The sequence below is a fragment of the Tenrec ecaudatus genome, chromosome 18, assembly GCF_050624435.1.
Source record: "Tenrec ecaudatus isolate mTenEca1 chromosome 18, mTenEca1.hap1, whole genome shotgun sequence".
NCBI lineage: Eukaryota > Metazoa > Chordata > Mammalia > Afrosoricida > Tenrecidae > Tenrec > Tenrec ecaudatus.
Genome location: NC_134547.1, coordinates 27544393 through 27572382, shown reverse-complemented (window position 1 = coordinate 27572382; position 27990 = coordinate 27544393).

Sequence of the window (27990 nt, the reverse complement as noted above, 5' to 3'; positions counted from 1 at the left end):
CATGATTTTGAGTTTTGCCCCACATTTCCCTTCTACTCTAATCAAGCCCTTCTAATGTGATCTCTTTCATAGCAGTCGATAGTGAGAGCTAGGCACCATCTAGTTCTTCTGGTCTCCAGTGGTGGAGGGTGATCGTTGCTTGAGTCACTAGTCATTGATTCATTGTGCCCAATCAGTTCTCCTCTTCTGCTGTCCTCTGGATGGGGAGAGACCAACTCTTGCCCCTTTCCTGATTGCTCAGGAACTTTGAAAATCCCAGAGACGATGGTCCTGATCCCCCAGCCTCAACAACTCATTCCCTCACAGTTTTTGCATGTCTCAGAGATTTTTTTCCACCCCCACCCCGTTTTATGACATTGGTCCCTGTATGCTCCACCATATACCTGGATCTATTTAACAACCTAGGTCAATACATTCTATAAACTTTTCAATGGCCGAGGATTCTGAAGAAGATTGCCAGGCTTCTCTTTCACAGCTCCTCTAAGTGGGTTGGGCATGACAACTTTTCCCTTAATAGCAGAGCTCATTAACTGTTTACACCCCTAGATACTTCTTACTCTTAGAAAACTCACTGCCATCGAATCCATGCTGACTCACAGCCAACTTATAGGGCAGCGTAGAACTGCCCCTGTGAGTGTCTGAGACTCGAACTCTTTATGGGAGCAGAATGCCTTATCTTTCTCCCACAAAGCAGCTGGTAGTTTCAAACTGCTGATATAGCAATTAGCAGCCCAACTTGTAGCCACTAGGCCACAAAGGCTCTTTTTCTTCTTAGCAAAGAGAGGGAAAATAAGCAAACGGAACATTCCCCTGGTGCTTCCCGTGGATGCTGCGATGGGAGCTGGATCCTGAAGGCCCGGATTGGCTGAAGCTCCATTTACACAGGAACACATGCCTCCCTTGTTAGTATTTGCATTGGGCAAGCCATTTCCTGCGCTGACATTTTGCATCTAGTTAAATGCCAGCAACTCCAGAGAGACATAGCTTTTACCTGTGGCTCTGCCCTTCTGGACAAGCCTTTGGTGCTCGATGGGGCTACTTTCAGTCTATGATCTTACATGTCCTTTTGGATCCCTTCGTCTCTTGTTTTTGTTTTGATTAACACAAACTGGATGAACAGCTTCAGGCTTAATATAATCGCTGCTGAATATTTCATTGGGAAATGTTGTTAAGAAGGCAGTTGGCATCCATGATCTAAGTGTATGCATAGAGATTTCTTTTCAGATGGTAAAGTGGCTTTGAATAATTATTGTTATTATTAGTGAATTAAAGATAAATGTGCCTCAAAATGTGAACATTAGGTGTGTGTGTGTGTGTGTGTGTGTGTGTGTGTGTGTGCATGTTTTAAAGAGCACATGGCTTGGTGATAGAGAGGGCGAAGCACTGATGAGGAGCACATGAAAGTGTTCAGAGAGATGACAAAGGGTAGTGATGAAAAAAAAAACAGATTCCAACCTCAAATCCTCTGCTCCCTGCCTCAGAGGGAGGTCGCAACAAGGAGCAGAAAAGCCAAGGGCATTTCCTGCCCTCTCACAGCTGGCAAGCGCCACAGAAGGCACAGGGTTTTAATGCTGAGGCTTTGCTGCTGTGAGGCAGGGAGGGGGGGCTTGCCATAGTTTCCACACGCTGACATCACAAACATACCGCAAGTGGGTGCCTTTAACACACCAAAGTCAATGTTCTCACAGCACCGGAGGCTGACAGCATCATGCCAGTGCACCAGCTTGATGGGCACGCTCTCTTTGTCCATCCCTGGGTGCTGAGGGCTGGTGGGCGGTATTCTTGTTTTGGCTTCAATAACCTCCATGGTTGGTGGTCCTTGGAGCTCTCTGCATGGCAGCTGCCTTCTTCCTTTGGAGTTGGTTTGCTTCAGTGTTGAATTGAATCCTTTTGTATCAGTCAAGTCATTGGTGTAAGGTACAGCCTCTTTAAGTCAAAAAGAAAATCTCTGCCCAGGTGGGATTACATCCACAGTAAAAAATCCCACTCCTGTAGAGCTCACTCCAGCTCATCATGGCCCTCTCCAGGGGGGTTCCATGGCTGGGCCTCTTTATGGAAGCACACAGCCACAGTTTTTCTCCAGAGAAACAGCTAGTGGGTTCTGAACTACTGACCTTGTTGTGAATAGCCCCCTTCTTAACGTGTGCGCCAGAAGCCCTGCTCTGCGGTTTGATGAGCAGCCCTTCTGGCCATTGCTAAGGGCTACATGGCAAAGCCATTTGGTACAAGCAACGTTGTCATCAGCAAAGAATGAGTTTAGCTGGCCTCAGTAGGATACTCAGCCGGGAAGTGATAAACTGCTTGGCTTGGGTTTTATGCAGGAGAACCATGGGAGTTGAGATGTGCAGTCTCTTGATTTGAACCCAGACACTCTATCTCCCAGCCTGAACTCTCACCATCATACTCAACTTTTGGGGGTCAAATGTTTGACTCACCTGAGAGATGTGCAGGTGAAAGCGTGCCCCAGGAACATCTCCCTCTCATCCCTGTCTTCTCAGAGAGTTCTCCAGATAAGGATTGGTGGTTCATGTGAAGGGACATATTGTAGCATTTCCCTTGCACTCCTCAAAGGCAAGAAAATGACCCACAGCACCTCGAGTTGCCAGCAGTGTCAAAGGGGATGTGCTCCTTGAGACTCAAGCTGAGTCCCCAGGAGACGAGCTCTCAACTGTGGAATTAGCGCTTTTGAAAAGGGGCAAATCTTCCAGCAGTTCTCTCTTCAGAGGCCTGGCCGTACGCTCTGCAGACTTGTGGGCACGCTCACTCTGGTGAACCCAAATTCTTGGGAGAGGCTGATCTGTCCCTAGAAAACTGGCCACATGCAAAAGCATAGAGACCAATATCTGCCTCCTGCTGGAAGGATCTGGAAGGAGAAGGGTGGCTGGAGTCCTCTAGGAGGGAAGTTGAGAGCCAGGAGAGGCAGCAAAGCCACAGTTCCAGCAGGTGGTGTCCTAAGGCTAAGGGAGCTTGCCAAGGATCAAGTGAGTCCTGGAGCTGTCTGCAGCCCATCTTGCTGAGGGCCTCCATTTATTTCATATATCTATGGATAATGGGAAGGGCCCCCAAGGCCCGCTGGCTGACCTCATATGATACGCCGTGAACTATCCACCTTGGCATCCTCCAAAGTCTCTGAAAGCTGCAGCCCCTCCCACCCACTGGCAGCCTTCTTGGATAGGATCTCCTCCACACTGCTGCAACCATGGGCTCACACACAAGGACCATTGTGAGGACGGTGCAGGACCAGGTGGTGCTTCAATCTCTTGTGTGTACTTTTGCTATGAGTCAGGAGCTCACTCAATGGTATCTAACAAGTTATTGTGAGATGACATAAGAGGACTTCGTGGAGGCCCTTCCAAGAGAGGGTTGGAACATAGCATGGTAAGAGGCCTGGTCAGGAATGTGCTCATTGTGCTCATTGTTTCCATCCTCTTCTCCCGGAAGCCAATGCTCTAGGGAGGAAAGGCAGGCCCAGAGACAGGGAAGGGCTAGGGAAGAGGGAGCGATAGGAGAGCAATAGAAAAGACAGGTTACTCTCCCTCATTCCCAGTATAGCTCCTCAAACCTCAGGTAAAGCCTCTGATTCTGAGGCTGAGGCTTATAATAGGATCAGACTGAACATTTAATCCCTCAAGCTGCCTGGAAAGTGTGGGAGCTGATTAAGATGGCAAGAGATGAAGAAGGAAGGAATCTACTGGTTACAGATGTGAAAGCACCTGTTAGTGAAGCCTTCTCAGTTTCTTATTGCCTTATCAATGTCATCAGTCCACTTAATGTACTCACTTTCCAAACGCTTATTAACCAATTGTACATACCTTGAGTTCTTTCTAGGAGGCAATAATAATATTCTAATTTCTGAGTTGAGGCCACAGAAGTTTGGACAACTTCTGGTTGTTGTTGTTGCTGGCAGGTGCTCATCAAGTTGGTTCCAACTCATAGCAACCCCTGTGAATACCGGAAGGGAGCATGGCCCCGTCCTGTGTCCCCCTCTCTGAAGGGCACTTGCCTCAAATTTTTAAATTCAAAGCTTCTTGTTTTGTCAAATGAAATCATTTCTTCAGTCAATCTCAGAAATCTTTATGTAAAAACGTTGGAAACGCCTTTCACTCAAGGTCTAGGGAGGCTGAGTAAGGTGGGAGGGGCTCCAGGACAGATGGTGGGAATCACTCCTGCAGGTGGGTGGTAGGTTGGCGAGGCCAGTCTCACTTGCCTCCCTGGTGACTGACCTCAACCAGCAATGTGCAGCTGGACACATGGCATGAAGTGACCTCTGGTCTTCGTGGCGGTGGATGCTTGTAGACCGTCAGGTATGGGAGACCCATGAGAAAATAGGTTACTTTTCTCTTTCTCTCCAAGTTTCTCTGTGATCTCTTTATGCTGCCTGAGCCCGCATGCATACTGACAAAGGCAGACATGTGCACACACATGGCAAAGTAAATAGAGACGCCCACATTCACAGACATATTCATCCACGTGCAAATAGGCACATATGTGCACATGCATGCCAAAGCAGACACAGACATCCATGAATGCACATGTATTCGTGAAAGTTGATTTTCATGGGGAAAAAGATCAGATCTATCACTGTCAAGTCCACTCCAACTCAAAGCAACTGTAGAACACAGAGGAGAACTGCCCCATTGGGTTTCCAAAGCTGTCATCTTGTCAGACACAGTCAGCCACCACTTTCTCCTGCAGAGCAGCTAGGGTTTTCCAACTGCCGACCTTTCACTTAGCAGCCGAGCACTTACTGATTTTCATAGGAGTCTGGAAATCAGTTTCATTGCCTGCTAGTCACACCTCCTCTGTGAGTTAGCACAGCCTGGTAAGCTTGGAAGGAGAAAAATCTTCCTTCCCGAGGTAGTTGAGTGGTTTTCCCCTGAGGAAATGGTTCAGAAAAAGATTTCCTTCAAGAAATCAGAACACTCTTGAAGAGAAATTTCCTGCCAAAACATTTGTTTGCTTGACACTGAGACAAGTGAAGCAGCCCCCTGACTTCCCCCTTGGGTCCTCTTTCTCATCATGACTGCTCTGCTCAGCTACAAGGCTCCAGGTCCTGGGAGCAAGGGTGCCCTTCTATTTGGAACCTCACAGGGCTACACTGTGAGTCAGGGAAAGACCTGGAAACTTGAGCATCCTGAAACGAGGCCTGCATAGCAATATCATCTGTCATCAGGCTCATCATTTCTCTCATTTTTTGTAAGATCATTGAGCCCTTGGAGCCCTGAGAAGTTCTCTCAGAGGAAGCCATCCTCCTCCCATGAATCCAAGAGGGACTGCTTAAAGATTGTTGTCTTCTACTTACAGGAATACCAGCAACCAATTGCCATTGAGTCAACTCGGACTCATGGAGAGCCCAAGTGTGTTAGAGAAGTCCGGTCCCTAGAATTTTCCATGGCTGGGGTGGGTTTTTTTCCAGAGGCATATCACCAGGCCCTTCTTGGAAGGCACCTCTGGGTGAACTCAAACCTTTAACCCGTAGTTCGCAGCCTAGCTCATGAACAATACCATCCAAGGACGGTACAGTTACTTGCTAATGGTCACCTGCAGTAGATGAACCGAGGTCAAGTAACTGCCTGAGAAACATCAACCAGTGGAAAGCAGAGTGAACCCCAGGGTTCTTGGGAAGAGGGCCAGAGAGAGAAAAAGGAGAAAACAGCTTTCTCGGGACATCAGAAAGGAAAGGACTCCACTTTGTGGATGCCATAGAACAATCCCAAGCCAAGCATGGGTGAGAAACAGACCCCACCCAAACCCAGCGGGCTGGATTCTGTCGCCAAGTGTTGAACACCAGACATGGATATGACAGAGCCGCTAGTCGTCCGTGGAAAGAAACTGTTTGCCCATTGTCTGGTAGTTTTGTAGCATTTGAACAACCAGGCCTCTGCTGCCTCTTCTGGCCTGAAATATAATTGCAGCCATAACCGCCCAGCGTTTCAATGGGTAGAACTCCCTGGGGAGGGCTAACTACCCAAATCATTTGGGAGATCCTTTTAGGATTGTCCAGGAGATCTTTCTTTGGCTGTGTCTATAATATGAACGATGGTGTCTTTGTTTTAAAAAAAGAAACTTTTTATTGTAAGGTGGGTTAAGGTTTACAGAGAAAATCAGCTTTGCACGTAACAATTTATACACGTTTTGTTATGTGACATTGATGACAATCTCCTGCAATGTAATATCACTCATGCCATTGAAACTCTGCTTCCTGTTTTCATTCACCCTTCTGCCCTAACCTTGCCTGCCTTTTGAATTTGGCCTTGGGCAAATACTGCCTATTTGCTTTTGAATGGTTGATGGTTCTGAGGAATGTGTGCTCCTCAGTGCTATGATTCATTTTGGTGTAGTTGTTCTTATCAGGTGCCATTGAGCCAGTTGCAACCCACATTGACCCTATGCCAAACAGACAGAAACACTACCTAGCCCTGAATAATTCTCCTAATTGTTCCCAAGCTTGAGCCCCTTGTTTCAGTCACTGTCAATCCATCTCCTTAAGGGGCTTCCTCTTTCACTGTCCCTCTACTTCACCTGGCATGATGTCCTTCTCCAGGGACTAGTCTCTCTTAATAACATGACCAAAGTATGTGAGAGGAAGTCTCACCATCCTTGCCTTTAAGGAGCCCTCTGACCATACTTCTTCTAAGACAGATCTGTTTGTTCCCTTGGCAGTCCATGTTATTTTAATATTCTTCACCAGCACCACAATTCAGACATATCAATTCTTCTTCAGCCTTCCTTATTCAATGTCTGATTTTCACATACTTATGAGGCAATTTAAATTACTATGGCTTGGGTAAGGTGCACCTTAGTCCTCAAAGTAACATCCTTGCTTTTTAGCACTCTACAGACGTATTGTGCACCAAATGTATCCATATGGAATGCGTCATTTGATCTCATGATTGCAGCTTCCAAGAGCATTGATTATAGACCTCATCAAGACAAAAAATCCGTGACAACTTCAACAAATAACAACAAGTAAAAAAAACAACAAACTTCTCCATTTATCATGGTACCTATTGATCAAGTTGTGAGGATGTGTGTCTTCTTAACATTGAGTTGTAAACCATACTGAGGGCTGCAATCTTTTCTCATAAGGTTCACTTTATAAACCTGTCTATTTTTCAGGGGGTTGAATTCTGTTCCAGACCTGAAGGGTGATGAAGGACCATAGTAGTGGGGTTCTCACTAGTCTATCTAACCAATAAACCTCATCTTTTATCATTATTATTATTACTATTGGTAGTAGTAGTATGACTTTCAGTTTTCTTACACATTACTCCCCACTCTATCTAGGACCATGTACCATGATCCCTTTCAGAGCAGCTGTTTGTCATAGGCAGGCACCATTTAGTTCTTCTGACCTTAGCATCATAGAGGCTGAGGTACGCATAGTCCATTACTGATTCGGACTAATTGTTGCCAGGCATCTTGAGCTTCTTCAATGGTATTCGCTCCAGACAGGGTGCAATAGTTTATTGTGCCAGCATGGCCGATAAACACAAGTAGGAATAATCGAAGGGCAGAGGGATAAATGGCTTCGTGAGCCTCGCCTTGCTTGTTCTATGCCTCAATTTAAAGGGGTACACTACCTGTGGGATGCCTAGCTTGTGGACTCTGTCGCTGTAAGTTGAGGTCCATTTAATACCACAGGATTGGAATGTTCGTCTCTGGAGCTGGGGACCGACAGTTGGTGACAGTTGGTGACTTGCCTTGCTGTTTGCTGCCTGGGTATATATAGCCCAGCTCTCTCTACAGAAAGGGACTGGCAACTGGCGGCTCTCAAGCCTTAAAGGACTGCTAGTGTCTCACTGTTTTATAATTTAACTGTTAGTTTCTTGTGTTATCTATCTGTATATAATTTAGTGGTTCATTTCTTGTATTGCATATCTAGCTTTATAAATATATTTATATATAATTACTAGCAATATGGTTTTGTCTCTCTAGAGAACCCTGTCCAACACATAGGGTGAGACCAAGAACCGACTTTTAGTTTGCTACTCACTAGGTTTTAAAGACCCCAGTCACTTCCCTGATGGATACAGAACATTGTCTTTGTGAGCTAGTTTGTACCAATTGATCTTGAGGTCTCTCAGAGCTATGCTCCTGATCCCCGATATTTAGGACACGCTCCCTCAAGGAGTTTTGTTCTAGCTAAGACATTTCCTAACTATGCCTCCTGGATGCACTATTATATTCATGGTCATACTTGTAGTATATGCTAATATGTATATAGAACTATTCTCTGGCAAACCTATATTTATTCATGGGGCTATTCCCATTCCCCTTCCCACAACTGCTCAGATTTTGTGGTTTTTCTATCTATCTATTTATCTCTCTAGCTATCCTTGTATGTTATTGTTATTATTGGAGTATTTATCTCTGTTGCCTTTAATGCTTGTAGTCTACTGAGAAAGGATAGTGTTTTGATGTTCCAAATGTTTCCCCATTTTCTGGGTTACATGACACAAACCAATAGAAGAAGAGAAAAGAAAAAAATTTAACCCAAGTAATAACACCAACAATAAAACCAATTTAGTCTTTTGGTTAAGAATTAGTCAGACTTTCCCACTCCTAGGCTAACCCTTGAAAGAAAATGAATGAGATAAAAGACCATAGGGAGGAAGAAAGGAGAGTGGGAGGCAAGGGAATAAAGAAAGAAGGTGGCAGGGTTGTGTGAACAATTAATGTGGACCTTCTTTGATGTGTATTAAAAATAATATTGACTGGTTTTTTCAATACTCACCAAAAATTATTTATATCAATCAAGAAAACCTCACTACCCTGGAATCAATTCTGACATATAGCAACCCTTTGGACAGAGTATAGAACTGCCCCTGTGGGTTTCCAAGGCTGTAAATCTTTACAGGAGTAGAAAATCTCATCTTTCTCCTGTGGAGTGGGGGTGGGGGGAGTTTCGAACTTCTGATGTTGCAGTTAGAAGTCCAACTCATAATCTACCTCACCAACAGGGCTCCTCCTTTCATCATTAATCTAGACTGTTTGACCTTCTTGGCTTACTGGGTTTGGTTTTCTCGCTTTGGAAGACATGGTACCAAAATACACACCATTTGCAAGCCCCCCAAAAAATCAAAAGTAAGCAAAACAAAACAGGAAAAACTAGCAACCCAATCCAAACTAACTAAACTATTTAGCCATATAGATAAAGGATACTTGTAGCCAACCTCTGTTTTGGGGGCAATAGGGATGGATGGGGACTGTGGTTAACAGGCACGTGTCAGCTCATCCACAGGGGACATTCAAATTCTAGCTCCAAACTGTTGTTGCCTTGGGGAAATGCAAGCATTTTAAGGCCTGATTTTCTGTTTGTAACTGAGATGCTGAGAATATAAAATTCGATGTGAAATCGTCAACTTTTCAAATATTGGATCACATTAGTTAAAACCACTTTTCAGGCTGCTCATCATCATACTAGCACATCATTAGGCTAAAATCATATCAAAGACGTCTGGTTTGTCCCCTGTGCCCTTTAAGGACAACTGAAACATAAGGACGGGAATGGGACATTCATTCTTCCTCTAGACCCTCACCCTTTGCCTCCATCGGCTGGCGTTCATAGAAGAGGCAGACAGTTTTGTTCAACTTCAGCATAATCAGAGTCCTGAGAGTTAAACACAATACATATATAATTTCATACTAGTCGTTTTAATATTAGCCCAAACAAAACCAACAAAAACCCAACCCATTGCTGTTATGTTGGTTCTGGTTCCCGAGGACCCCCTGGGTGCCAGGGAGAAACTACACATCACAGGATTCTCAAGCCTGTGGGCTTCTAGAAGCAGGCCATTAGTTATTTCTTCTGAGGGGTGCAGCTGCCCACCTCTTGATACGTTGAGTCCTTAACCATTTGTGCCACCCAGGGTCTCCCAGTCTTCGTATGTGACCCCCAAATTCCTTGACAGGCTACCTATAGGAAGGTAGAGTCTATGCCCTTTCCCCTTAAATTGGGATGTTTCATGACCTCTGTGACCAATAGATTATGGAGAAGATGACATTGTGACATCTAGTTTGGGCAACCCCCTTCCCTCCCACAAAGTGCTTCACAGCTTCTGAAAAATCCCTTCAAAGACTTCTTCTTGAGTGCTCACCCTTAGAATGTCCAGCCTCCACGTGCTACCTCTCAGGACACTTCTCAGAACCCGGACACTATGCTGAAAGAAGCCTGAGCTGCCTGGAAAGGCCACGTGGAGACACTCCAACCAACAACCCAGCTAAGCACCCAGCTAACGGCCAGCTTCAGCTGCCAGCCCTCTGAGTGCCCCAGCTCCCATGAGACTGCCAACTCATGGGAGACTCCAAGCACGACCCAGTGGCCTCCCAGCAACCGCACGATGATGGTCCTTGTTTGAAGCCACTGCGTTTGGGGAGGGGGTGTTTCTTGCCCAGCCACAGGGATGAGAACCTGTATCTCAACATCATGCAGGTGGGTGAGGGGGCCGTCTCTCGAGCAAGGCAGCTTCCCTTCTTGTCAACTCCTGGGGATTTTTGTTGTTCTTGCCACTGCTGCCCCAATTCCCCAGGAGCTAGAGGAAGGCAGGCAGCAGGCCTCAGGTGGCCAGGAGGCAGGAGCCTTTGTGGGATGCAGTTACAATGGGAGACATAACCTTAAAGGCAGGAGCCTGACTTTACCTTTGCCTCCTGGAGATTTGGGATGCAGAACACCTGTCAAATCCCATCTTCTGTCCAATCCTGATCATATGTCTGTCTTATGTTTGCACACAGGACACAGACTTGTGAACACCCAAAGAACAGGGTCTGGCGCCAAGAAACCAGCACCACAAGGAACTGATGTTTCTCCAGCAATGGGGAGGGGTGGGATGAGAGGAAGAAAGGAGTACAAATCACTGGATCAAAACAAGGTGGGGAAAGGAAGGAGCAAAGGAGAGAGTGAAGGAGGGAAACTGGGAGGCTGAAGGGAAAAGGCAGGGAAGGAAAGGAGAAAGGTGGCGGTGGGGAGAGAGGAGCGAAGAAGAAATGGAGGAGTTTGGGAGGGAAGATGGAAAGTGAAGGCAGGCAGGAAGACGTGAGCAAAGGGAGGGAAGGAAGAAAAGAGAAAGAGAAGGGCAAGAAGAAAGGAAGGTAGGGAAGAAAGGAAGAAAACGAGAAACCTAATGTCAATGGCACCCTCTATGTTTTTATTTCCTGTTTTTCTGAGGTAGCCTCTTCAGCAGAAGCAAATGGGCTGAATCGCCTCAAACTCTACCTAGGTAGAAAGCACGGGTTTCATTTCGCCAGGGCCTGTGAAAATGTTTGAACTGAGCAGCATTAACACGGAGACAGCGATTACCCCACGTGGCTGTTGCGCTCTGATGATACCAAGGCAACGGGAATGGGGGCTCATTATTTCACCAGGTGACAAAAAAAATTGTATTTTGACGTTTCACCCTGAATGTGGGGAAGGGTGGCGTGGGGGAGGAAGCAGGGGCCCTTTGTGGAGTCTCCTCTTGCCATTGTGATGTCCCTTGGCCTGGCAACAACCTGAGGTCCTGCACGCTGCCAGTGAGGGGCTTGGCTGCAGGCCCTAGCCCAGCATTTCTTATCAGATTTACTGTGACAAGTGATGGGAGAAAAGCAAGATGCTGTTAACAGCGCATCCGTTCAGACCCTGCTATTTAGAAATCTGGATTTATATTTTGTCAGAGAGAAGTAGCACTGATGTTAATCTTTGCACTACCCTTGGAAAAAATCATTCACAATCTTATAACAATAATCCATAGCATTTCTGGAGCTCTGAGAACCAAGGGATGGTCAGAAGCATTTTTAGACAGATGTCTCATTTCATCTTCAAAGCAACCCAGTGAGGAATAAGAAAAGTTGGCTTATGACTTCCCTTTTGGAAAGTGAGTCTTTGGAAGCACAGAGAGGTCCAGGTTTGCCCAAGGTCACATAGTCAATAAGTTAGAGAGCCTGGATTTGAACCTGAGCGGTCTGCTGTCAGAGGTACTTTTTTTGCACGTGTTTATTAAGGCAACTTGCAGCTCTGGCAAGGATTCAGATAGAATTGAGGATCATTTTTTTTAACAATTTATTAGGGGCTCATACAACTCTTATCACAGTTCATACATATACATACATCAATTGTATAAAGCACATCTGTACAGTCTTTGCCCTAATAATTTTTTCTCCTCTTTTCCTTTTTTACATTTTATTAGGGATTCATACAACTCTTATCACAATCCATACATATTCATACATCAATTGTATAAAGCACATCCATACATTCCCTACCCCAATCATTCTCAAAGCATTTGCTCTCCACTTAAGCCCTTTGCATCAGGTCCTCTTTTTTTCCCCTCCCTCCCCTTCCCCCCCTCCCTCATGTGCCCTTGGTAATTTATACATCGTTATTTTGTCATATCTTGCCCTATCCGGAGTCTCCCTTCCCCGGTTCTCTGCTGTCCCTCTCCCAGGGAAGAGGTCACATGTGGATCCTGTAATCAGTTCCCCCTTTCCAACCCACTCACCCTCCACTCTCCCAGCATCGCCCCTCACACCCTTGGTCCTGAAGGTATCGTCCACCAAGGATTCCCTGTACCTCCATCCCTCATTTGTACCAGTGTACAGCCTCTGCCCTATCCAGCCCTAACAGTGTTTCTCTCTATCCTTGTGGAGCCCTGGTGATGGGCTGGGCTGCTAAGTAGTAGGTTAAAGGGGCTTTCCCCTCCTGTGAAAAGTTACACTCTCGGGAAACTCACGGGTGCCAGTCCTACCCTGTCCTCCAGGGTTGCTCTGAATCAAGGTCAACTCAATGGCAGTGAGTTTGGCTTTTTAATGTCTCTCCCTGTTGTTGTTGTTGTTGTTAGTTTGCCATCCAGTTGGTTCTGGTCCATGGCAAACCTATTCACAGCAGAATGTAACAATAACAGCTCCTCCTCCATCCACCCAAGTGTTCCTATGCTCAGTCCTCTTGTTGTCGTCACTGTGTCTATCCAGCTCTTCAAGGGCCTTCAACCTTTTTTTACAGCCCTTCCATTTTTCTAAGCATGATGCCTCTCCAGGGACTGGTCTCCACTGACAACATGTCCAAAGTCTCACCATCCTTACTTCTAATGGGAATTCTGGCCGTACTTCCAAGACAGATTTTGTTTGTTCTTTTGGCAGTCCATGGTACTGTCAATATTCTTTGCCAGTACCATGGTTCAAATTCATACAGTTTACCTGGGTCTTCTTCACTCAATGGCAAGCTTTTCACATGCAGATGAGGCAAATGAAAATACTATGGTTTGGATCAGGTGTACTTCCTGCTTAAAGTAACATCCTAACTTTTCAACATTCTAAAGAGCTCTTATGCAGCAGATCTACCCAGTGCAATGTATCTTTTCATCTCTTGACTGCTGCTTCCAGGAGCATTGCTTGTGGATCCAGACAAGACAAAATCCTTGACAACTTCAGGCTTTTCTCGATTTATCATCATGTTACCTATTGGTTCAGTTGTGAGGATTTTGGTTTTCTTTGTGTTGAGTTGTATCCCACATTGAAGGCTGCAATCCTTGATCTTCACCAGCAAGTGCTTCAAGTCCCCCATCCTTGTCAGCAAGCCAAACTGTGTCGTCTGCATATAGCAGGTTGTTAATAATATTTCCTCCAAATCTGATTCTGTGTTCTTCTTCATATAATTTGGCTTCTCTGATTATTTGCTCACCATACAATTGAAAAAGTATAATAAGTGGGTGCAACCAGGATGCACACCTTTCTTGGTTCTTAAACCATGCAATCTACCCTTGTTCTATAAGTGTTCTGGAATTCTCTTCTCAAAACTATCCATGTTTTCTTATGATCCACACAGTCAGATAGCTTGGGTGTTAATAAAACATAAGTAACCATCTTTAGGGTATTCACTGCTTTCAGGCAAGATCCATCTGATATCTGATATCCTTTGTTCCACATCCTCTTCTGAATCTGGCTTAAATCTCTGGGAAACCAAACTCACTGCCTTGTAGTTGATGACAACTCATCCTGACCCTGTGAGTTTCTGAGACTGTAACTCATTATGGGAGTAGAAAACCTTGCCTTTCTCCCACGGAGTGACTGGTGGTTTTGAACTGCTGACCTTGGGGTTTGCAATCCAACCTGTAACCACTGTGCCACGATGGCTCTTGAATGCTGAATATGGTAACTTTCTGTCAATGAATCAATGCAACTGTTGTTGTATTAGCTTCAGTACAATTTGACTCACATGTGATGCCAATGATAGTGTTACATAATTTGACCATTCTGTTGGTCTCCCTTCTTTGGTATGTATACACATATGGATCTCTTCCAGTCCGTTAGCCAAGTAGCTGTATTCCAAATTTCCTGACATAGATGAGTGAGTGCTGCCAGTGCTTTATCAGCTTGTGGAAACATTTCAATAGATATTCCAGCAATTCCTGGCATCTTGTTTTGGGCTAGTGCTTTCCATGCATCTTGAATTTCTTCTTTCCTGACCATTGGTTCTTGCTCATATGTTACCTCCTGAAATGGTTGAATGTTGGTCTATTGTTTTTGATACAGTGACTCCATATTGTTTCCATCTTCCTCAGATGTTTCCTTCATCATTCAATATTTTGCCCATAGAATTTTTTAATATTGCACCTCAAGACTTGACATTTTTCTTCAGTTCTTTCAGTTTAAGATATGCTGAATATGTTCTGTTTTGGTTTTCTAACTCTAGGCTTTTGCACATTTTGTGATAATATTTTACTTTGTATTCTCGAGTTGTCCTTTGAAATTTTCTATTTAGCTCTTTACTTCATCATTTCTTCCTTTTGCTTTAGCTACTCTCTGATTAAGAGTAAGTTTCAGAGTCTCTTTGGACATGCACTTGTATCTTTTCTTTATTTCCTTTTTTTTATAATGACACTGTGCTTTATTCAGAGATGTTCTCAAAATTTGGTTGGTTATTATCAAGGTTGTATATTGACTCTCGTGTACTTGTTTGCATTTTCTTGAACTTCAACTTGAGCTCTCGTATGAACAATTGCTGATCTGTTCCACAATCAGTCCCTGGACTGGTTTCAGTTGCTGATATTGAGCTTCTTTTATTGTCTCTTCCCACAGGTGTAGTCAATTTGATTTCTGTGTATTCCATCTGGAGAAGTCCACATTTATGGTCACCTTTTTTGTTGTTGATCAAATGTTTGAAGAAATCATTAATCATGCAAAATTCTAACATACAATCAAGATAAATTGGTAATTATTGGTGATTGGAGTGCAAATGTTGGAACCAAAGAGGAAAGAACAGAAGTTGGAAAATATAGTATATGCTATCAGCAATTTATTGGTCTTGCAAACTCTGTCATGCGATCTCCAGCTTGGTTTCTATCACCAAGACCATATTTTTCAACTACTGATCCTTCCTCTTTGTTTTCAACTTTTGCATTCCAATAGCATTTTGATAGCAAGTCTGACAAATTTGGGACTGAATATGGTGGTAGAATTATTCAATTTCTGCATCACCAGCTTTGGGTGGTTGGTGCATAAATTTGAACAATAGTTGTATTGATTGGTTCTCCTTGAAGGGGCATAGATAGCATCCTATCAAAGATAGCATTGTACATTAAAATAGATCTTAAAATGTCCTTTTGATGATGAATGCAATGTTGTTTCTCTTGATTGTGTCATTTCCAGCAGAGTAAACCGTAAGATTTTCTGTTGCAAAATGGTCAATATCAGTCCATTTCAGCTAACTAATGCTTACAATATCAATCTTTATGTATTCCATTTCATTTTTAATGACTTCCAATGTCCCTAGATTCATATTTCATACATCCCAAGTTTCAATTATTAATGACGATTTGAACTGTTTCTCCTCATTTTGAGTTGTGCCCCATCAGCAAATGAAGGTCCTGATGGCTATACTCGATTTGCATCAGTATGGTCGACTTGCCTATGAAAAGTCAGCTCTTCCTCTTCCTCAGCCGTATTTTGAGTACTTTCCAAGTTGAAGAGCTCATCTTCTGGCACACGTTCTGACAATGTTCTTCTGTTGTTCATGGGGGGTCTAGTAACTGACAGTGTTGCTGCTATCCATAGGGTTTTCAATGGCTCATTCTTCCCATGCAGGCAGCCAATTCCTTCTTCATTGTCTGTTCTTTGTCTGGAAGCTCTTTGGGTGACCCTGCTGGTATATGAAATGCCAATCACATAGCTCCCAGTATCTCACAAAACAAAATTCACCACAGTACCACAAAATGCCAGACAAGTGATGGACCTCTATTCTTAGTGAGGCGTGGCCTGGTGGGAGGAGTGTGCCCTTAGGTGGTTCTGATCCACTTACTGGAACAAATACTGTTAGTTCTTATTTCATAAATGTGAAATGCATAAAAGAGACCCCCCAAAAATATCCTCCAATTCAGACTTTCTGCCTTTTAAAAGAGGATAACCCACTCTGATTCAAAGTCATTGAGGTGTTTTGTTTTCCCCTCCCTCTGAGGCTACAGAGACTAGACTAATCACAGCTGAGGTGGAGCGACTGAAATGACTTAAAGCACCAGCTAGACTGGCTGTCAGAAGCAGCTACAGTCAACAGCTACAGACTGACAGAGCTGCTCAGCCAAGAGCTGAGGGTTCTCCACTCCCACTTCTACTGATGGGCACAGCCAGTGGCCTCTGGGAGTTGACTGGAACCCAGCAGCCAGCTGTGAGGAGCAAGCTAATTCATCTCAGCCTGGCCCAGGTCATCAAGTCACTGAAGGAGTATCGGGAAAGAGGGAAGAAATTTGGGGTCCCACATTTGGCCAGACAAAAGTTGTTCTGTGTTTAGACAGTAGTTCTGGGCCTGAGTTTGGGGCAGGTGTGATGAAGGAAAGTCGGCTCCCTCCCTGCATCTGGGAACAGATGGTGGGGCTGCCCTGGAAACAGCAGGTCAGTCAGCTGGAGCAAAAAAGGCTTGGCCTCTAAAGCCCTGGCAGGGCAGACTGAAGCTACCTGGACTGTTTTTTCTTAACCCAATAGCTCCTGCTACCCTCACCACCCCCAACTAGGTAAAAGGGAAGAAAGATGCATTCTCTTTACAGAGGCAACTTTCTAGAAAGGAGACCAGCCCACCAGCTGTGAAAGGTCCCCTTAAACCATTTTACTTTGAGCAGGAGGAAGAAATGTTGAGATTCCCAGAGCCACGTGGAATTGTGGATCCTCTAGTTTAGGTTCCAGTGATGCCAGATCGATTTTTCTAGAGAAAGTCAAAATTCCTGTTTTCTTAAAAACCTCCTGATTTTTTCAAAGGCGATTCAATAACATTGGATAGAAGCCAAGTAGGCCAAAGAGCCCTGATGGCACAGTGGGTTATGTGTTGGGCAGCTAACTAGAAGGTCAGTAGTTTGAAACCACCAGTCACACTGGGGGAGCGGGGGTTGGGGGATAGGGTGGGGGGCTGTGCAGAGATGAGACCTTCTAGTCCATATAGAATTTCAGCCTCGGAAACCCACAGGGGCAGTTCCGCTCGGTCTTACAGGGTCACTGTGAGTTGGAATCTTCTAGATGGCAGTGAATAAGCAGGCCAACCAGAGTCCACACAGGTCCTCATTTGGCCATGGGAGTCCCCAGTCTGTGACCCTCACAGAATCGACCTTTGTGTATCGATGTTAAAAGTGAGATCCAGAGAGGGGAGTGCCTGTCCCCTTGAGGAGCACCGAGTTGACTTTCCAGTCTCCAATCTGGATTTCTACCCCTGAGCTCCAAATATACATTAATCACATTCATTTTTACCAGTTAGTACAGGAATCACCAAAGACAGCAATCAAAGGAAATCATAAAAAGTTTAACTTCCTGTATTTTTTCCATAAAACAACCCAGCAAACTGAATGGCCAGATCTAACCTCTGGCTAGCCAAAAAAGTACTACCATGAGCAGACGTCAAACAAGCATCCACTCTCCATCTTTGTGATTTGTTTCTCTAGTACACCACTCCAGGTAGCATAATGTGTTAGTCCAGGTAGACCAGAGAAACAAATTCACAGACACTCATGTGTATAAGAAAGAGCTTTGTATAAAAGAGCAATTGTATATTGAGAAACATCCCAGCCCAGTCCAGATCAAGTCCGTAAGTCCAATATTATCCCCTATGTCCAATACTGGTCAATAAATTCCTCTTTAGACTCATGTAGCCATGCAATAATGCCAAATGCAAGAATATCACAGACCAGTGGGTGGAAAGTCATGTAGATCCAGTAGCGGTGAAGGATCTTGGTGCTGGCAGGGGTCACTATGTGGCTCCTCCAGCTCCAGGGCTCTGGCTCTCTCAGTGTGTCTCCATGTGGTTTGTCAACAGGATTGTGTAGAAAAGAGACAGTGTGTTCCACCACAAGATAGCAATACAGGAATACCCAAAATCCTCTGGAGAAAGCCAGGCCCCACAGAGGCCTCATTCGCTGTGACCCTATTGACAGGCTAGACTTTACCCTTTCTCAAGTTATTAGATTATGTAACTGCCTACAGTGGGTTTTCCAACAATTCCTGGAGCCTTGTTTTTGACTAATGCTTTCAGTGCAACTTGGACTTCTTCTTTCAGTACCTTTGGTTCTTATATGATACCTCTTAACATGATGCAATATTGACCAGTTCTTTTTAGTATAGCGACTCCATATATTCCTTTAATCTTTAAAATTTTTTCAGTTTTATTGACATATAATTCAGATGTCATATAATACAATAGTTTAAACTTGTTAAAAAGAGGTGTGTAATGATCTGATCACTGAAGACAAATGGCTATCAAAAGATATAGGGTCTTAGAGACTTCAAAGTAAATAAGCAGCTGTCTAGCTCAGAAACAAGAAAACCCACATGGAAGAAGCACACCAGCCTGTGTGATCATGAGGTGCCAAAGGGATCAGTTATCAGGCATCAAAGAACAAAAAAAGTCATATAATTGTGTGCTCACCTTCCCGATATGATTGCTGAAGGCAAATGGGCGCATAAACAAATGTGGTGAAACAAATCCTGGCTGTCAAAAGAGATAGCGTCTGGGCTCTTAAAGACTTGAAGGTAAACAAGCAGCCATCTAGCTCAGAAGCAACAAAGGCAACATGGAAGAAGCACACCAGCCTGTGTGATCATGATGTTTCAAAGGGATCAGGTATCAGGCATCAAAGAACAAAAAATTTATATCATTGTGAATGAGGGCAGTGAAGATTGGGAACCCAAGAACCATGTGTAGGCAAGTGGTCATCCCCTTTCAGAAGGGTTGTCGGGAGATGATCCAGTCGGTGCAGTGTAGCAATGATGAAACATACAACTTTCCTCTAATTCCTAAATGCTTCCTCTCCCAACCCCCTCCTGTATCATGATCCCAATTCTGCCGCACAAATCTGGCTAGACCAGAGGATGTACACTGGTACAGATAGGAACTTGAAACACAGGGAATCCAGGTCAGACGCTCTCTTTAGGACCAGTGCTAAGAATGGCTATACCGTGAGGGTGGAGGGAAAGTGGGGTATTAAGGGGGGACCGATTACAAGGACCTACATAACCTCCACCCTGGGGGAAGGACAACAGAAAAGTGGGTGAAGGGAGATGTCGGACAGTGTAAGATATGACAAAATAATAATTTATAAATTATCAAGGGTTCATGAGGGAGGGGGTAGCGGGGAGGGTTGGAGAAAATGAGGAGTTGATACCAAGGGCTCAAGTAGAAAGCAAAGGTTTTGAGAATAATGATGGCAACAAATGTAGAAATGTGCTCGACACAATGTATGTATGGGTTGTGATAAGAGATGTGCAAGCTCCTGATAAAATGATACAAACAAATACATAAATAAATAGAAAATAACTAGAGCAAAGCTGTATGTTTCATTGTTGCTCCACTGCACCCTGAACACCTCTTCTCTTCCCACAACCGTTCTGTAAGGGGATGTCCACTTTCCTTCAGATGGGTTTTGGCCTCGTCCCTACTCCATACCCTTCCTCATTCACAATGATGTGATTTTTTTTGTTCTTTAATGCCTGATCCCTTCAACACCTCGTGATCACACATGCTGGTGTGCTTCTCCCACGTGGGCTTTGCTGTTTCTGAGCTAGATCGCGGATTGTTTATTTTCAAGCTTTTAAGGTGAGCATCACGGCATGCCAGTTCAATAGAACAAAGTGTTCTTGCAATTGAGGGAGAAAAGAAGTGGAGGTCCAATGTCCATCTGCTACCTTAATTCTAAACCTATCAATATTAACAAGGGTTTAGGAGGGAGGGGGTAGGGAGGGAGATAGAAAAACGAGGAGCTGATACCAAGGGCTCAATTAGAAAGGAAATGTGTTGAGAATGATGAGGTCAACAAATGCACAAATGTCCTAAACACAATGGAATGATGTATTGATTGTGATAAGGGTTGTACAAGCCCCCAATAAAATGATTTAAAAAAAAAAGGGGGGGACTGATTACAAGGATTTACATATAACCCCCTCCATGGAGTTGCACAACAGAAAAGTGGATGAAGGGAGATGTGGGCACTGTAAGACATGACAAAATAATTGATAAATGATCAAGGTTCCATGAAGCAGGGGAAAAAGTGAGGAGCTGATATAAAGGGAGTAAGGAGAAAGCAAATGTTTTGAGAATGATGGCAAAAATGTACAAATGAGCGTGACACAATGTATGTACATATGGATAGTTATATGAGCCCTCAATAGAATGATTTTTATTTTTAAAAAAGGGAAAAGAGGAAGTTTCGGGGGGTGTGGGCGGTACATCTATTCCAAGCTATGCTGCTCCCTAAACTATGTGCTCAGATTAGTATTGGAAAATTCGTCTCACCTCATGGATAAAGTCAAATGGAACCCCAAGGACTCTTTCCGGAGGGCCGCGTTCCACCGGAAGAAGGCACCGGTCACCGCCTCCCCACTTCCGGTCATATTTCTGTACCGCGTATGGAATTGTCCCTTTGCAACCACCGTAGCCACGCAACCTGCGTCCTTGCCTTCCCATTGGTTGGGGATTTTTACCGCCAAAGCGCAGGCGATTTCCTAGACCTGCGCTAATAAGCGCGGCGCGAACTAGGCTGCAGGGAGCCCGCAGACTCTTCGGTCAAGTGGGCGGCCGACAAGGAGGTCCCGGTACCAGGTCTACCCGCCATGTTCTGTGAAAAGGCGACGGAGGTGGTCCGCGAACTGCACCACACGCCAGAAGGGCAGCTGCCCGCCTTTAATATGACGGGCTGGACGGCAGAGGGCGGGATGGAGGTCCGGGGAGCTTGGCTGAAAGGGGCTGGAGGGTGAGCGGGATCTCCCCTGGGCTGCTCTTTTCGCGGTTTGCTTCAGATTCCCCTGAGGGTGTGAGCCAAGTTCCGGAAGGGAAAGTAACAGCATAACAAAAGGTTACTGTGGGAGAAAGAAGGAAGTTACTGTACAACTCAGCAATTGCGCTTCCTCAAAGTCTACTTCCTTCCGTTTTGCTTCATTTTTAGCTTTGTTGCTTTTCCTTTGCTTAGCCAAGTAAAAGGTTGCCTAATACGAACTAAAGTAAATTCGAATCCACCTCCATTCTGCCGAAGAAAGCTGGAAGCTTTCTGTTCTTTTAAAGATTGACAGCCTCAGAAACCCACAGAACCAGTCGTTTTTATTGGATCTAGCGTTTTATGCGCGTTAGTGTGCGCGCACGCACTCAGTGAGCAAAATGTGATGATGAAGTAGGCCTCTGGTGCCAGACTGAGATTCATACTCTGTTCGATCACTGTGGACTCAGGCTTTCTGTGCGTCCAGTGTTCTCACCAACAAAAATGGGCATGATGATGGTACAGAGCTCTTGGTGTAGTGAGGAACTGTACCTGACACACCCAGGGCTGAGTCCCTGTATGCTGTTTCTACAAGAAATAATAATAGTGCTAACAGTCGTATTGTTACTATTATGATTATTTGTCCACTACAATAACATGGAAGTAGGAATGATGTTCAGCACTTAGCTTGCAATTGTCTCTCCTCATAATTGTGTGAGATCTGAGCTGTCTCCCCCCACCTCAAACATGTGAGTGGAGAATTGAAGTTAGGAGATTTGTCAGTGGTGATATAGCCAGTAAAGAGCAGAGCTAGAGCTTGAACCCTGGAAGTCTGGCTCAAGAGCCTGTACGTTTAAGCATCGTAGTAAACAATCATAGGGCAGCAACTAGATAGATGTCAGTGAGAGGACCAAGAAACACAAGTGAATAGAATGCAATGTGGTAAGTGAAACTGGTGTTGCGTAGATGGGAGCATAAAGAGAAATGCTACTGGGGGGTTGGGAGTGGGTGTTCGAGCCTTGTATGAAGTATTAGCCCTCACACAGGCAGGTGATAAACAATGGCTTAAGACTCATGATCACAACTGGAAAGGTTATGTATGGAGATGTCAATGGTGGGTTCTAGGATTAGAAAAACTTCGGCATTATTCCACAGGCATTTGGAATCAGGTAGAGGTTTTCAGGTAGGGGTGTGGCGGGATGTTTTTATATTTTGGAGTACTTATTGGCAGTAAAATGAGGCCTGGAGTTATGCATTGGGCTGCTAGCCTAATGGTCAGCAATTCAAACACACCAGCCATTCTAAGGGAGAAAGATAGCCGCTTCTGTAAAGATTTACAGCTGCGTAAACCATAGGGAGCAATTTTCTCCGTCCTATAGGGTCATTTAATCAAAATGTACTTAATGGAAGTGGTTTTGGTTATTGGCAATATGGAAAATGCATCAGAAGAGAAGAACTAATGGAGGCAGAGAGATGAGCTAGTGGTGAGAAATGTGGATGATTGAAACTCAGTTCTACAGATATTGATAAATGAGTTTTTTAAGTGATTGAAGACTAGCAGGACTTGTAACTTTTAGAATTGTGGAGATGAAATGGGTAATAAATGACATCAAGAGTAAACAAGGCTATTCATCATCATCAAATATTTTCAACATATAATTGGCTACAGGGTTGGTTGAACCCAAGACTGTATTTTGGCTGAAAGAATATGTGATGTCACTTCTTTTCAAATGGTCAACTATCTTATTAACATTTATGAATTTTAGAATTAAAACATTTTATTTGTCTAAGTGAAAAATTTCTATCTTAAGGTAGATGGTAGGAAAAATTCCTTTGGCCTTTCTTTTCTTGCAGTACAAACCAAAACAGTGTCTTTGGGGGAAAAAATTGGGAGAAATATTTTAAAACTTGTATTTGTTGTTTGTGCAGTGAAAATGTGTAATTTCATGCTCGATTAAGCCTTTATTTTTGATATAGGTACATAAATAGCCAGAATTTATGCAATGGCTATGGATTTTAAATAAATTATATATATAAATTGAGGATAAATGTAGTACAGATAGACTTAGGGGATTAATTGAATGCATTGGGGAATCCATGGATATATATCAAAAGCAGTTTATATATTCCAGGAGGATGGACTCAGACAAATTCTGGAGGAGATGAAGGCTTTATATGAACAAAACTAACCGATGTGTAAGTTTTCATAAGATTTTTTTTAAGTTATCAGAGTCAAGAATTAATTAGAAATAATATTAGCTAGTTGATTTTGCATCATATTTGGTTTTTTTTTTAATCTCTGTGCACCTGATTATATTCTAACTATATAATTTAGCCCAGCTCTAAAGGACTTAATATTGCTTATTGTTATATCTGCATTTTGGGTGCTTTAATGCATATTTGTTGGTTGATTGATATGACAGAATTAGGATAGACCCAAATTGAGATACAAGTGAATAAACGCACTAACAAAGTGGAATACATACATTTTACTTTTTAAAAAAATTAATAGATGTTTTAATGCATTGAGTAAAGAGAATAGACAATATATAGTAGGCAGTATAGACAATAGACAACATGATAGCTACATGTTGGGCTGCTGACTGCAAGACCAGCTGTTTGGAACCATCAGCTACTCTGAGGAGGAAAGATGAAGCTTTCTACTCCTATAAAGTGACAGTCTTAAAAATCCAGAGGGGCAGTTCTACCCTGTCCTATGGGCAGAACTGCTTTGGGTGGAAATCAACTCACTGGCAGAGTTTGGTTTGAGTATCGGCGCAGTAGAGATTATTCATAGTTGGAGTGGAGTTTATACAGAACTAGTGCTGCAGAAAGCTCAAAAGGTTTCTAGATTTACAGATAGTAAAAGTTAAGCCTGGGATTTGGCACAGTGAAGAATTTGAGCTGTAAGACAAAGTAATAGTGCCCTGTGATTTGGTCAAAAAACAAACCAAGCTCACTGCCATTGAGTCAATGCCGACTCATAGTGACTCTATGGGACAGGATAGACTGCCTGTGTGGGTTTCTGAGCCTTTTTTAAAACAGTTTTATTGGTACTTAATCCACATATATCACACAATTCAATAGTTCAGTCATTTCAAGAAGACTTGCATAATCATTAACACAATCAATTCTTTAGAGATAAAATTACAAATAATGAGTAAGAAAGAAAAGACCACCTTGTCTTAGAACAAGCAAGAAATGCTCTCACCTAAACAGCAGTTGTCAACCTGTTGGTTACGACCCGTTGGGGGTCAAACAACCCTTTCACAGGAGTCACCTAAGACCTGAAAACACATTTCCAATGGTCTTAGGAACCAAGACACTGTTCCTCTAGCTGTCTCTAGGCAGGGCTGCCCATATGCAGATATGCCCACATACGAGTAACTGGCGTGAAAACTGTTACCCATGCTACACTATGCTTTACAACAAAATTAATTTCATTTGTAGTTAGAAATTAGTCTTTCACAATAGAAAATGTTTTTGTGATTAATCACTCTGCTTTAATTATGTTCAAATTGTAACAATGAAAATACTTCCTGCTTATCAGGTTTTACATGACGATTCATAACAGTAGCAAAATTACAGTTATGAAGTAGCAACAAAAATAATTTTATGGTTGGGGGGGTCACCACAATATGAGGGACTGTAGTAAATGTATATTAGGAAGGTTGAAAACCACTGACCAAGAACAAGTTCAGGTTAGAAGGGAGGTCATCTGACCATGTATCCAGTTCATTCCAGCATAATCACACTTACAATGATCTCTATCTGATAGAAAAGCTGTTCGAGACACTTTCCTGTGACTAGAGGGGATCTGCTGGTGGCTTAATCTGACTAGATACTCTGCAGATGGGTTTGGGGCCCCCCTATCTTCTATAGCATTCTATAAATTGGGTCTTCGAAATTTGGGCTCTGATACTTTTCCCTTTGTCATTTTTGAATTTTGTTTTGCGTGCCTTTGGGTCACGCAAGCTGGTGTGCTTCTTCTTTGTGGACATAGTTCACTCCTCGTTTAGATGACTACTTGTTTGAATTTAAGACTCCACACACTATTCCGATTGATAGTGAGCACCATTTGTTTTCTTCACCACACTTAGCTGTAGCACCCTTATCTTCAGTGATCATTACATGAGGTGGGCAAGGCCATGTTATCCAAACTAACTGTCTTTGGATTGGGACTAAAGTTAAATTGGGGCCAGAATCCATCTGCTTGTCCCTGGGATATGCATAGCTCGGGTTTACTTTGACAGCCATACTATGACAAATTAATACCCTGTAAGACCAACTACCCCACCAACAGCAGCAAAACAACTAGCAGACAACTAAAGACAAACACAAACAAAACAAGCAAATGAAAGGCAGGGAAAAAAACCCATAGAAACAGAAAAGTAACACATTGTCAATCATTCCCCCTGGAGTATAAGATGATTGCACTGGCAACACCATCAAGTTTTCCGATGACACATCATTCTGCTGTAGGTTTGAGGAGTCTGCAAGTACAGTTCTAACTTGAGCCGAAACCCATGAGTTGTTGCTCCACACAGTTAGATCTCATATTCAGTTGAATTCTGTTTACCCTAAGCAGGGGGGATCGATGCCAGGGGAAACATCCTGGATCAATTCTTCCAAGTTTAAATCCCTGCCCAACAGATCAAAGCCAGTCATATCACTGAGAGGGGAGCATCAAGGTACTAAATATATGGTGATTCTGAGTCCCTTTTGATGGACTCCAACCAAATGGGGTTCCCCCCAAGGTCCAATGACCATCACTTCCACAGGTCCAGGGCAGCCACTCTGCTTCCTCTTCTATCTAAGCACCCCAGTCCTCAGTCCAAGGGTACAGGCACCTTTGAGGCCAGGCTCAGTTCATTCTGCTGGGCCTCTGTGTTAAGCGCTTGTGTAGCCCGAGTGATGCCATGCTGACCACAAGGTTTACCGTACCACAAGGTCAGCATCCAGTGACATCTTGGTGTTTAGTCCATGGCATGTTTTATTGAGCTTTGGCTAGAGACATATTTGTAGTGTTTACCCAGGAACATAAAATCTGTCCCTATAGGTTCCCTACAATCATTGTTTAGCACCCCTTCCCAATGTGAGGATATTTCTCCCCAATCACCTACCATGCTCGCCAACAGAACTATCAGTGATGTTCCTCTCCCCTGGCCTAAACTTGATTTCCTGGCAAGGTTCTTTCATTTCTGTGGGGATTTGCCCCAGCCTTGTCTTGGTGTAGACCCTCAGGTGGATGGTCTTATCCCATATCCCACCTCTTTGTGGAGTGACCCACTTTGGAGGATATTTTTGGTTTAAGGATTATTTTAGGACTTGGGTTTTTCCAGTTTACGTGGCTCTAGAAAGTCTAGAGTTCTTGGTAATTTGAAATTCAATTTTGAATTTTTCCCTTTTGATCAGCATTCGTTTATAGATTCTTTAATCAAAAAGTTCACACTATCAATAGAATTGCCATGTGCCCCTGGGGGTGATTGATAATGTTCTCTAATATAAAATTACAATGATGTCTCTTAAGATTAACCAGAGATGTACGTAAACCATAGATAACATGAATGGGATTTAGACTTGCATTTAATTCTAGCCCAATATGAGAATTAGTTCTTGTGACTTGGCCCTTTTTGATGCTCACTGAAGATATGGATGCTATAGCAAAGTGTAGTAAAGAAATTTAGATGGTATGATTTTTAGAAAGAATGGCGCATGGGGGTCTTATTTTTCAACAAGCAGCCTTCTGAGTGAAATGTCACCTAAGTCCACATGGAAGAAGCACATCAGCCTTTGTGACCAGAGGAGTGTGAATAATTAAAACTCAAATATGAAGGAGGGACTAGTATTAGAGCTTAAATTGTGAACACCTGATTTGCAGAAGGATATGGATGACAGTGGAAATCCAAAATCATTTGCAAGTTCCACACAAGTGGTTTAAGATTCCGGTGAATCCTCTCTGACTCAGTTGAAGGATGTCAGTAGTCTTGCTATCAGACAGAGAGTGTTATAGAGATGATTACAATAAAGCATGATATCATTTGACCTCTGTTTTGACCCATTTTACTTCAGTAAAAACAAAGTGCAGGGGAAATATGTATGGATAAAGCTCTGTGAGTCCTCTCTGAGCATAGACAAGTGTTGTGGTTAGCCTTGCTGTTATGCAGAGTGCATTGGAAAGTGGATTATTGCAGATGCAATTCCTTTAAAATTTAGCACCATATCCATTGATCTCCTTTTTGACCCATTTTAAATTGATTTCAGTTTTTTATATTTTCTATCTTTTCAGTTGGGATACTTTTGTTTTACTTTGTTATTTTTAGTAGGTTTTTTGCTGTTTTTAAATGTTTTAGTGTATATGAAATCTAGGGTAGGTATATCTATTGAGACAATATCTTGATTAATGGTTCCTGAGTTGTGGCCGGGGCGGTTTGAAGGAAGTGAGTACAATAATAACAGTGAGTACAAGAAGGAAGAAAATGTTCTAAATTCGATTGTGGTAATGATTGTACAACTCTTCTTAATATGATTGAACCACTTAATTATATAATTTGCGATGGACTTTTTAACAGTTTATTGGTATATAATTCACATATCGTTGTAGAATCATCACCATAATCAGGTTTAGATATTTTCTTCATTCTTGGACTCATTGTTATTAGCTCCCCATTTCCTCCCCACCTCCCCTGCCCTGCCCCAAGGAACCATGAATCCAGTTACTGCCTCTGATTCACCTATCTTGGATTTTATATACAGAAAAACAGTGAAAACAATAAAAACAACACTAACAAGACTATGA